Source organism: Teleopsis dalmanni, chromosome 1 (genome assembly GCF_002237135.1).
Source record: "Teleopsis dalmanni isolate 2A chromosome 1, ASM223713v2, whole genome shotgun sequence".
Classification (NCBI taxonomy): domain Eukaryota; kingdom Metazoa; phylum Arthropoda; class Insecta; order Diptera; family Diopsidae; genus Teleopsis; species Teleopsis dalmanni.
Genome location: NC_051846.1, coordinates 155,220,256 through 155,234,258, shown reverse-complemented (window position 1 = coordinate 155,234,258; position 14,003 = coordinate 155,220,256).

Here is a 14,003-nt window from a genome sequence, read left to right as displayed (position 1 = left end):
GCAATAATCGAGACATTGCGAAATATGAATATTTCATTTCCAGACACGGCAACATTAAGTCAACTAAAAAAATTAGTTGCTGGTGTTATTGAGGAAGTGGACGAGCGGTCCGATTCAACAATATTAGCAAATGCAACTTCAGAAATAGTAATAGCAAATGCGACTTCAGATGACAAAAGTGACGCCACCAATACATACAATAATAATGCCGCTATTGTGACATATACAAAACTCGATAAAAGTGATGCCAATGAAAATCAGTGCAGTGAAACCACAGCTAAAATTAAACATGCTGTAAACACCGGCAATGTAGACACTTCAGTTGACACAGATGAACTTAAGTTACGTGTTAAACTGCTGGAAAATCAAATAAGAATCATGGAGATGCAAAATCACATATCAATTAACTCTACCCAATATAAAGAAATGGAGCAAGTGTCAAAGAAATTCAGTGGCGATGATGACATGGACGTCATAACTTGGATTGTTGATTTTGAAAATGTATCCGCAGTGTACGGTTGGACGGAGAAAGTTAAATTGGCTTTCGCTCGTCGAATGCTTACTGGCACTGCTGAATTGCTGTTGGGTTTTACGGAAATCAATTCTTGTGAACAACTTAAAGAATTACTTCAAAAAGAATTTACAAAAACCTTAAGTGTTAGAGATGTCTTTAAAAAGTTGGAAACACGCGCCTGGGATAAAGGAAATGAATCGCTACTGCGTTATGTGATAACGATGCAGAACATTGCGAGCAAAGCACCTGTGTCGGAGGAAGAACTAATTGAATACATCATAAATGGCCTTAAAGACAGATCAACAAATGTAGTTATGCTTTATGGAGCTACATCAATAGTAGAGCTTAAAAAACTGCTACTAAAATATGAAAAAATTACGGAAGTTACTAATGCAAAAAACATGATAAGTCGACCGTTTCAGAAATCACAGGCTAAACGAGATTTTCCTGTGGTTAACAATAATGCTACTAATGAAAATCATTCAAACGTGCAAAACAAGCCTGTACGCTGTTTCAATTGTTCGGGATATGGCCACTATGCTGTTGACTGTAAAAAGGAAAAACGTGGAAGAGGGTCCTGTTTCACCTGCGGCAAATTCGATCACGTGCACAGTGACTGTCCGAAAAAATCTGTAAACTTTGCTGCTAATAATGATGACGATTATGAAAAAGTAGAATTTGAAGAAAAGGTAAGTGTTGCTTTTAATACCGATTGGGAACCTGAACTTAAATTTGACTGTTTTCTATGTCTGCTGGATACGGGTAGCCCTATTAATTTTGTAAAGCGGTCGGCAATATTATCTGCTAATCCTAAGATCCAATTACATGATAATAAAATGTCGCAGTATGTAACTCTGGGACGTAAAAATATAATGTATTACGGAACTGCAAATGCAAAAGTTCAATATAAAAATAAGATAATTACCTTAAATTTTTTAATTGTACCAGACAATTACTTATCATATTCAATTATATTTGGCAGAGATTTTTTACAAAAATTCAATATTTCTCTGTGTATTAAACACACAAATAAAAATGACTTTTCAGAAAGTCAATTAAAAAACAGGCATAATTTAAATATATTGGAAAAGACAAAGGCAGATGACATTGTAGGTAGAGCATTTAGAGAAATGTGTAATATCACAAAAAATGATGGTGATTCCTTAGATATTAACCCAAACTTATCCCGCGATTGGATAACAAAATGGGAAACAATGATAAAAAATAATTACATACAAAAACCGTTAGCAAATTTTTTGGACACTGATTATGAGGCAAAAATAGAAATAAAAACAGACACACCAATTTTCTGTTCACCACGACGGTTGTCTTTTGCCGAAAAGAATGAAGTAAATGATATAATTAAAGACTGGCTCGATAAGAAAATCATTAGACATAGCGACTCCCCGTATGCATCACCAATAGTTCTTGTTAAGAAAAAATCGGGAGAAACTAGAATGTGTATAGATTACAGAAACCTGAACAAACATATTATTAGAGATAATCACCCACTGCCACTAATTGAAGATTGTTTAGAATTATTAGGGGGTAAGAACATATTTACATTAATGGATTTAAAATCGGGATTTTTCCATGTAAAAATGGCAAAAGAATCCATAAAATATACCTCGTTTGTGGTACCTAATGGCCAATATGAATTTTTAAAAATGCCTTTCGGTCTAAAAAATGGCCCAGCTGTTTTTCAAAGATTTATTACAAAAATCCTAAGAGATTTTATTGAGAATTCAGAAATTATAGTTTATTTAGACGATATTGTAATTGGAAGCAAAACAATAGAGGAACATTTCATAATTGTAAGCAAAGTTTTAAACAGATTAGCAGAATTCGGACTTCAGATAAAACTAAGTAAATGTAAATTTGTGCACAGCAAAATAGAATACCTCGGGTATATTGTTTCATCACAAGGAATCAAACCCTCAGAGAGCCATGTCGAAGCTATAAGAAATTTTCCTGACCCAAAAAATCAACGACAACTTCAGTCATTTGTCGGTTTATGTTCATATTTCAGAAAATTTGTGCAATCCTTTTCAATAATAGCTCGACCACTATATGACCTGCTTAAGAAAAATTCCAAATTTGATTTTAATGAGGAATGTAGGCAATCGTTTAATAACTTAAAGAAAGAATTAATAACAAGTCCGGTACTATCAATTTACAACAGCAATAGAGAGACACAGTTACATTGCGATGCCAGCTCTCATGGCTTTGGTGCCATTTTATTCCAAAAACAAGATGATAAACAGTTTCATCCAGTTACATACTTCTCAAAACGAACTTCTGACGCAGAAAGCAGGTACCATAGCTTTGAATTAGAAACTTTAGCAGTGATTTACGCACTCCGTAGGTTCCGTGTATATCTAGAAGGAATAGAATTTAAGATTATAACCGACTGCAATTCATTAACACTAACATTAAATAAGAAATTAGTAAATAGTAGAATTGCTAGATGGGCCTTAGAGTTAGAAAACTATAATTATTCAATAGCTCACCGTGCTGGCAAGAAAATGCCACACGTAGATGCTCTTAGCAGAAGCGAAATGGTAAATGAAAATTTAGTTGCTGTTATTGACAGCGAAGACTTAGACTTTCAGTTGCAAGTAATGCAAAACAGAGATGAAGATATTATGGGTGTAACGGCCAAAATTTTGTCAACCAAAAATTTGATCGTTACAACATCGTGGGTATAGTTGCCTACACAATAAAAGAAACACTCACTTGAATATATATAATCGACGGTTCCTGCAATAAATAAAATTTGTTAAGTACGGATAAGCACATTAACTTAACCAACTCACCGCAGCCTCCCGCGATACACGCCACACCAAAAACACAACGGGCCACCCCAGAACAACAGAACTCCAACACTGGGAGTGATAATCATATTTGACCATAGTTCACACACTATTTTTTATCGAGATTGATTAATATATTATTTATAATTATAATTATTTGATTAAATTGTAATTTATTTTAAAAAGAAAACACGTTGTAAAAAATAAAACAATAATGCACACACCTTGAGCTATCGTTGAGAGTTTATGTTGCTAATATTTTTTATTGAAAATAAAATACTTTCAAAATAATTTTCACGGAAACATTTTCACCGGTACGACACGTTTTGTTAAGAAGAAAACAAATAAGATCAAAACAAAACAGCAGAATGAAATGTCAAATTAAAAAAAAAAAAAGCTTTTGTACAAAGATGTGGAACTGAAACAAAGCTTAGTCAAGAACAACTCCCAACTTCCACATGAGTAAGAAATAGAATTCGCCTTAAAGCGGGATTTTCACTAGTGCACTGCAGTGGGATCAGCTAACGAGCTTCGATCAACGGTCGTTGAACTTTAACGTACCTACAGCTGGCACCGTTGATCGTTGACGGTATAAAACTGCGTGCACCAGGAAGAAGCTCTCTCTTGTTGTGTTCAACCGCGAAGTGCATCGAAAGACTCCGGGCCTTGGCTTCACCAGCTGCAATAAAAATTTCTTGACTAAGACGGCGGTAATTGTGAAAACATAAAAGCGAATTTAAAGTAAAGTAGAAAGTATATATATAAACTAAGTTCTGAGCATAAAATTATGTATATTTAATAATGTCGAAATTTTAATAATTTTCTTTATAAATTGTGAAACTTGAAATCGAATTTAAAACCAAGTAAAAACAAAGCCAAAAGTATATATAAACTGAGTTTTGTACATAACATTACATATATCTGTTAATATCAAAAATTTTAATTTTTATTTGAACATTTGTGAAAACATAAAAGCGAATTTAAAGCAAAGTAGAAAGTATATATATAAACTAAGTTCTGTGCACAAAATTATGTATATTTAATAATGTCGAAATTTTAATAATTTTCTTTATAAATTGTGAAACTTGAAATCGAATTTAAAACCAAGTAAAAAAAGAAAGTCAAAAGTACATATAAACTGAGTTTTGTACATAAAATTACATATATCTGTTAATATCGAAAAATTTCAATTTTTATTTGAACATTTGTGAAAACATAAAAGTGAATTTAAAGTAAAGTAGAAAGTATCTATATAAACTAAGTTCTGAGCACAAAATTATGTATACTTGATAATGTCGAAATTTTAATAATTTTCTTTGTAAATTGTAAAACTGGAAATCGAATTTAAAACCAAGTAAAAATAAAGTCAAAAATATATATAAACTGAGTTTTGTACATAAAATTACATATATCTGTTAATATCGAAAATTTTAATTTTTATTTGAACATTTGTGAAAACTTAAAAGATGAATTGTATAACCGAATTTAAAGGAAACTAACGTGTACGTAAAAAACTAAAATTTTGTACATCATTATTTATTTGTTGACGAAATAAATTTTAATAAATTCTTCTAATAAATAAAAACGAAAATAAAAAAAAAGAGAATAAATGAGAATTGTTGTTTCATAATAAAAATAGAATTAAACAGGTACACAAACGAGAGTTCGTAACTAAAGAATTGGTAAAGTATAAATTATACTAGCTTCTCCTGAACGGTACATATTCAAAGTGGGAACCCAAGTCAAAGGCACAATTGAGAGATATAGGTAAGCAAGATTCAGGGCTTCAACAGTGACTGAATCACGGTTGCACGGGGTATAACTCACGTAGCTTTAATAGTCACGTGGGTCTATACCATAGTGTCGGTAGCGATAGGTAGCTTCAATAGTAACCTAACGTCTCCGATCCCTGGGCGCTTTAACAGTGAACAGGGAAGGGCGTGTGATCGGCGACCTGTAATACCACCCACGTAGCTTGAACAGTCACGTGTGCGGGTGTTATATCGTGTCGGCCGCCTGGTGAGTTAGTATTTGCACCACCAGCTCAGTTCGTCGTCGATTTAAGTTAATTTCGATTAGGTTGGTTGCGGTTCTGTGCATCGACAGCGCGAAAATTTGAAGTGCCAGGGTCTAACCAACAAATTTCTTGTGTGGACCGTGGACAAGGCTGAGTTATCCCAGCTGTAAACGAACCGCCAGAAAAGGTTCATTACATGGGTTTGAAGAACCGATTAGAAAACGAAGAGCTAGAAAAGTTCGTAATGGAGAATGGTGTGGTTTTTAGGAAAGAAAAAAAATTTACTTCTATATGTACCTGAAGAATTGGAAAAAGAAATAATTAGATCTATACATGAACAATTAGGGCATCAAGGCGTGGAAAAATGCTATCATAAAATAAGAAGAAATTATTGGTTTCCAGATATGAAAAGAAAAATTGACAATGTTAAGAAAAATTGCATAAAATGTATCATGTATTCTGCTCCAGAAAAAACGAATAGAAACTTATATAACATACCTAAACACCCCAAACCATTTCATACCATACATCTAGATCATTTAGGCCCACTACCATCACTTCAGTCAAAACGCAAGCATATTTTGGTAATTGTTGATGCCTTTACGAAGTATGTTAAATTATATCCAGTACTAACAACCAGTACAAAAGAGGTTACAGCCGCATTAAATAAATATTTTGAATACTATAGTAGACCAAATAGATGCATAACAGATAGAGGAACTTGTTTTACCTCTAAAGAATTTGAAAATTATTTAAATAACAAAAATATTACCCATGTAAAAGTAGCTGTGCATTCGTCACAAGCGAATGGACAAGTTGAAAGAATTAACAGAAGCCTCGTAGGAATGTTAGCAAAATTAAGCGATCCTTTAGAACATGCTGATTGGGTAAAACAACTTCTGAAAATTGAATTCGCAATAAATAATTCAGTTAATAGATCAATAGGACTAACTCCAAGCCAAGCTTTATTTGGCATAAACCAAAGGGGTGAAACTGTCGATAAGCTGACAGAATATCTAGACGAATGCATTTCAGGCCTGGAGGGTAGGGATTTGGAACTTATCCGTAACTCTGCACAAAAGTATATATCTAGAGTGCAGGAATATAATTTAAATCGAAGTAAACAAGTACAAAAAAGTGCTATTGAATTTAAGGAAGGCGATTTCGTAGTAATAAAAAACGTAGATACAACAGCAGGAACAAATAAAAAACTTCTGCCAAAATTTAAAGGACCATATGTTGTTCATCAGAAACTTCAAAATGACCGCTACGTAGTAAGAGATATAGAAAACGCCCAAATAACACAAATCCCTTATGAGGGTATAATAGAAGCTTGTAATATAAAGTTATGGAAAGCTAAAGGTAATGCAATTGGTAATGCGGGCAACACTGTCCAATAAAATTAATACACATAAGTAAACTTGTAAATATACTATAAGTAATTTTAATTTAGATGTAATTAACTTGTTAGAAATATTCAAATTATGTTAATGTGATCGAGGTCGATCATATCTGGTCAGGTTGGCCGAGCTGTAGTAGAATTAAAGAATAAATATAAATGGCTAGCAACCCTATTGATGACTAACGAATATAAAGAATAACAAATAAAGAATCAAGCAGTGTGTAATAAGAAACTAAATGAAGCGGTTGTGTTTTATTACTATAGTATGCATATTTAATTGTTCCAATATGCATTTGACAATTTGGATTGCGGCATGCTCAGCACATGAATTTGTGTTAAGTGTTTCACAGATCATATTGCAAGCAATTGTGCATGCAATATGATTTACCCTCAATACAGTTGGTCACCAGATGTGTGCCACTGTGAAGTAGAATATCACTGATAAATGTATGTAAACTATTTTTGTTGTAAAACATTATATACGTCTAATTTGGGTTAACCAATTAGACGATTGTAATTTAAGTATTAACCAATAGAATCATTAGATAAGATTCTATTGGAAATTAGTCATAAGAAATTATATTAGATTTAAGGAGAATGTAAAAATAAAAATCAGTCTAAAAATGACGAGCAAAACGTGAAGTGTTTGATTTAATTGATACGGAAAAACTAACTAATATATAAGTTAACGAACAAAATATAAAAAAATGTGTTACTTCTCTGAGAGTGAGGTTCGCTCTATCTTTGCTTTGCGCCTCATTTTGTAATGCAGGTGCATATGCAAAAAGTGAGTAGAGATGTTGATTGAAAAGTTAGTCTTAAGTGTGGATTGTAAGTGTTAAGTTGGTATTAAACAAATAAAGTCGACTTGAGCTCGCTTTAGTAGAGCTACAAATAAAAATATAATAAACAAAAATTTTATTTTATTTAATTGGCGCCCAACGTGTCATTAAGCGACAAACGTTTTTCTAAGTGTCCAATGTATAAATAATTGGCCAACGTGTTCTTAAAGTGTTTGAATGAAAAATATAACAACCCAACGAGAACTATGTAAATTAACGAATATTCTAAAGAAGAATTTTACACGAGATTAAAAGCGAAGTGAAAATAAAAAATAACATCCATAATAATTTACAAAAACAATAAAATCAATAACCAATTTTTTATCAATAACAAGTGTTAAAAATTTTTTTTAATGACAGTTACAAAAACTAGAAACTATAACCAGTTTTTTAATAAAATATAAATATCACTTGCGCGAAATAATAAAAAAACGTGTAACGTTAGTAATTCTCAATTGCGATTAAGTTCTGTAGAAGGAAATCGAGGGAAAAAGAATTGATATATTTTCATCCAGTGACACAAGGCAACCTTATTGCAGGAGAGCGGACGTAGAATCCCAAGTAGCAAAAAGTAAAAAGGAACAAATTCTCACCGCCAGCAAAGTATGATATTATAAATCATTTTAGTGTAAGTTATTAATAAATTATCATCTAAGAAAAATTATATAAAGAATTTTGTTAAATAAAATTTGAAATTACAAAAATTCGGAATCAAATTAAAAGAAATGTTAAATTAAAATTAAACTATATTAATTATTTTGAAACTATATAAAAATTATATTAAAATATTATATTAAACTACATTAAAATCATATTAAATTTATATAAGTATTATATTAAAACTTTACTAAAATTATATTAACTATACTAAAACTATATTCAAATTATATTTAAATCATATTCAAATTATTAAAAATATTAATTAAAAATTAAAACAAATTAAAACAATGGCCAATCCATCAAATCTAATCAGACCCCCAGTCATAGAATCCATCCAACAACCAATTACACTACAATCCCAAAATATACATCCAAACCTAGGGAACAATAGTGATTGCAATTTGTCCCCAGCATTAGAAGCGGCAATCGCAGGTTGCATTAGAAGAATATGCCCTATATTAGTACAAGAAATAATACATCCCAATGAGACACAGTTAGAAAGGGAGGAAATAATTTTGCCGGAACACTTTAAAAATATATCTGATTTAGACAAAATTCCAGACGTAGTCAAATGTCTTAAAGAATTTTCAGGAAATGTAGGAGAATACAGTTCTTGGCGTAAGAGCGTAGAAAGAATTCTTCAAATTTATACAGCATACAGAGGTACACCTAAATATTTTAGAATACTGAACGTTATAAGAAACAAAATAGTTGGTGATGCCGATATTATTTTAGAGTCATATAATACACCTTTAAATTGGAACGCTATATCGCGGTGTTTAAATCTCCATTACGCGGATAAGCGAGATTTAACAACTCTAGAATATCAAATGACTGCACTTGTTCAAGAAAATCAGACCATTCAAAATTTTTATCAATGTGTGTACTCACATTTATCTCTAATAATAAATAAAATATCTTCCATGAATATAAACCCAGAATCAATGTCTTTACTAATAAAAACTTATCGAGATAAAGCGCTCGATACTTTTATAAGAGGTCTAAGAGGAGATCTAAGTCGATTACTCGGTATGCGAGAACCGCAAGATTTACCTGAAGCCCTTCATTTGTGCTTACAACTGGAAAACCAGCAATACCGCACCCATTATGCTAACACTACAAATTTTAATAGCAGAAAAATTCATAGACAACCACCACCTTTACCACCACGTAAAACAATAGATGCTCATGGACAACATAAATTTTATCCTCAATTAGCTCATATCCCAAGTCCTCAAAGTCCATTAGGATACAATAACCCCAAATATATGCCCAACCAACAACAATACATGCCTATACAAAATGCGATCCAGCCCACACAATACTATTGTAATAAAGCACAACCATATCATCCCATGCAACAAACATATAACAATTTTGAAAATTTTCAACGAAATATACCACCTCCTAGACCATTTTCTCCAAAACCAATGCCGAAACCTGAACGTATGGATATCGATGAAACTATAAGATCTAAAGCTGTAAATTATTTAAATAGACCACACCAGAATAATCAATATTCAGGAAAAAGACCACCACCTCAACAACTACCCTATCCATTTAAACAGCAAAGAAACTTTCATATACAAACCACAACTCCATTAGACAAGAACAATGAAATAGACGAAGACGCATATAATCAAAGTATTCATAATTACTATGAAGAAAATAGTGAAGTACTCCAGGATTCCTTTGATGATTACATGGAATCTCAAACGAGAAATGATTTTATCAACAATGACGTAATGTCTTACGATTTTGCTGATATACATTTTTTAGGTTAGAGAGCTCGTCTCTACCTTATTTTGAATGTAAGACGAGCGACGGAAAAATTTTGAAATTTTTAATCGATACTGGTTCTAACAAAAATTATATACAGCCTGATCTCGTTAAAAACCCCATTTTAAATGAGAATAGTTTTTTCGCCAACTCAGTTGGAGGTAAAATCGAAATAACCCACCATACAAAACTGAACTTATTCGGTTTAAGGTCAATAGACATTAAGTTCTTTATTTTACCGACGCTTAAATCTTTTCATGCTATTTTAGGAAACGATAGCCTTAAAGATTTATCTGCTGTCATCCATACCGCAAATGATTTTATGTTAATAAAGTAAAATAACAAAAAATTGATAAACTAGCAAAAAAATATACTAACTTATTTACTGAACCTAATGAGAAGCTCACTTTCACGACTACAGTAAAAGGAGAAATTAGAACTACTTCAGAAACCCCCATTTACTCACGATACTACCCATACCCTATGTCACTAAAGGACGAGGTCGAAAAACAAATTTCGGAATTACTTGAACATGGTATAATAAGAAAATCAAAATCACCCTATAACTCACCAGTGTGGATTGTTCCTAAAAAACTAGATATTACAGGAACAAAAAAATATAGAATGGTAATCGACTATAGGAAACTGAATTCAGTTACAATTCCTGATCGATATCCGATTCCTGATATCAACGAAGTTCTTTCACAATTAGGTAAAAATACTTTTTTTTCTGTACTTGATCTTAAAAGTGGATTTCAACAAATATCACTCAAAGAATCCGATATAGAAAAGACAGCCTTCTCTATTAATAATGCGAAATACGAGTTTACACGACTCCCATTCGGATTAAAAAACGCACCCTCTATCTTCCAGAGAGCTATGGATGATATTCTTAGAGACACATTGGAAAATCATGTTATGTTTACATAGATGATATAATAATATTCGGTGCTGATGAGAAAACCCACTTTAATAACATTGAAAAAATTTTTCAAACCTTAGAAAAGGCAAATATGAAAATTCAACTCAATAAATGCGAATTTCTGAAAAGTGAAGTCGAATTTTTGGGGTTCATTATTTCCTCAAATGGGATAAAAACAAATCCAGCAAAAGTAGAGTCTATTATGAAGTTCCCATACCCAAATACAATCAAAGAGTTGAGATCATTTTTAGGCCTTTCAGGTTTTTATCGCCGCTTTATTAGAGATTACGCTAAGCTTGCAAAACCCCTGACGGCTCTTTTAAGGGGGAAAGAGGGACGAATGTCCAAAAAAGAATCAGGAAAAAAACAAATAACTTTTAATGAAAATACAATTGAAGCCTTGTTATGTAGACCTGTTTGAAAATTAAGGCATTATTAAAGTAGGATTACTTAATATGGTCAGACATTACCTCGGGTCTCCTGCGGCATCCAGGGGTATTCGGTGTAGCGCCTGCCTCCATCACTCATTGTAATTTAGAATTCACTGTAGTATTTACGTAGTATTCCTTATTATTACACACACTTCTAATTAATTAGAAGAATTATTAATTTAATTGACTACACACACTTCACGATAAGAATATCACCAAAATTATTTTTAAAAGAAAAAAAATTATTTTTCTTTTTTTGATAAAGAAATTCAACGTGCATTGCGCGCACGCTATCAATTAAAAAAAAAAAAAAAATAGAAGTAAACAAAGTAGTAATTAAGGAAGGCGAAAAGTAAAGCTTTTAGTTTCGAGTCTTGTTTGTTTTGTTCAATATCGGTAGGGCGAATTTCACTAAAGCTCCAATAAAGTTTGACTTAGTCATAACAATATAGTATTGCCAAGTAAAAATAATACATTGATACACTTAAGACAAATTTTAGCTTTATTGGAAGGAAAAAATAAAGTAAGCTTTCTTAGAGGTCATCACCCTCAAACAAATAAATAAACACAAAACAAAAGCCAGCAAAGCCAACTAGGAGAGTGGTGAAAAATTTCCAAGAGCGTTATACGGTAAACAAAGAGTTAACAGGATCACTAACGCGGCAGGAGGATTTTTCAGTTAGACAAACTGACTATAAAATAGCCAGCGGAAGCTTGTTTCGGTCTCTTTTTTTTGTATTTTTCGAGTACGGCAAGTGGTGCATTTCAGATCATTAAAAACCGATAAAAGAAAATTTTAAGACAGTTTATTAAAAGTGAATAAAGACTAAAAATTATTTAAAATTTTTATTATAAAAATTTATTAAAAACGAATAAAGATTAAAAACTATTTAAAATTTGTTGTGTTCTAAAAATTTATTAAAAGTGCGTAAAGACACAAAGATTTAACAAAAATTCATTTTATTCTAAAAATTTATAAAAGTGCTTAAAACACAAAGATTTAACAAAAATTCGTTTTATTCTAAAAATTTATTAAAAGTGCTTAAAAAACAAAGATTTAACGAGAATTTGCTTTTTCAAATTAACTAAAATTTTTAATAAAAACTATCAGAAGTGGTTAAAGTCGAGAAATAGCCAAATATATAACAAAAATTGTTTAAAATTAGTAAAAATTGGAATTTAAAAGAAATTACAGCCAATAAGTACAATTAATTTAATCATCAGGCGAGAAAAGACTACGCGAAGATTTGAAATTCCACCGCATAAATTAAGAAAAAAAAAAAATCATCATATCCAACCTCTAACGGACATAAAAGGAAATAACGGAAACTGAGAACGGTAACGGCAGCAGGATCCACCGTTAGGATACAACGGTGGCCAGGTATTCCAGCTCTTAAGGACACAGCTTGAATATAGAAACAAAAAGAACTTTAAAGCATCGAATTGCATAATTTTCAATTTTTTTTATTATTAAATTTATTTTTTTTTATCTATTATCAATTTTATATTAAATCATTATATATTTTTTTTTTTTGTGTTGCTCATTGATCATTTAAAAGAATAGATAGTTAATGCCAAACTGATTTGAGTGACTTGATTATTACAATAATTTTTTTTTGCGTCACTCCCAGGAATTATACATATTATACATATTGTATACATATTGAATTATACATATTGTACCAAAGTGATAGAAATATCAGAACAGAAAAAAAAAAAAGAAAAGAAAAAGAAAATCCTTTATAATCACCAATACATATATTTATTTCTTTACTTATTTGTTTGTAGTTTGTAATTTATAGCTAGATCAGCGGTGGCTGGAGTGACGTCATTTCTGCGGCTGTAAGGTAAGCTATGTGAGCAAATAGCAAATTTAAATGCGGTAGCTAAGTTTCACTGCTAAAAATTAAACTTTTTTTTTATAATTGATTTTTTTTTTGGTGGTTTTTTTATTTTTGTTATTAGTGCTACAATTTTTTTTTTGGTTTTTATTCTCTTAAAATCTGTAGTCTCACTGATATTGTTCCTACGTTAATTAAATAATAATATTCCGGAGTAATCACTGAACTTGTTTTGGTTTTAATTTTATTCAATTTTTTTTTTCTTTCTGTTCTATTCAATTGTTTGCCCTTTGGTTAGGGAGTTTTTTTTTTATATATATTGTTTTTTTGTTTTTTTTGAAAAGAAATGAATGAAACCGTATAATCACGGTATGTTTAGTATATGATTATTAATAGAAACATGTATATAAATTAAAGATATTTTTGAAGAATGTAAATATATATATACGCAGAAATATTGTGTAAAATTGTTAATACTAGTTAGAATTCATAAATATTGATAAAAGAAAAAGAAAATATGTATAAATTAAATTCATTGTGGAATAATATGAATATTTATATAGGTGTAAACATTTTATAAGATCTGTTTAATAATTTTCAAATCATACTATAAGTTGTATAAAACAATTTTTATATTTTTTATTTTTATATTTAGTAAATATAAAAAAAATAAAGAAAAAAAAAATTTTTACAAGTATATATTGTTTTTGGATTATTTATAATTTTTTTTATTTTTCTTGATGAGTTCATTATGAGATCTTGAATTTATATAACGGGGTGGT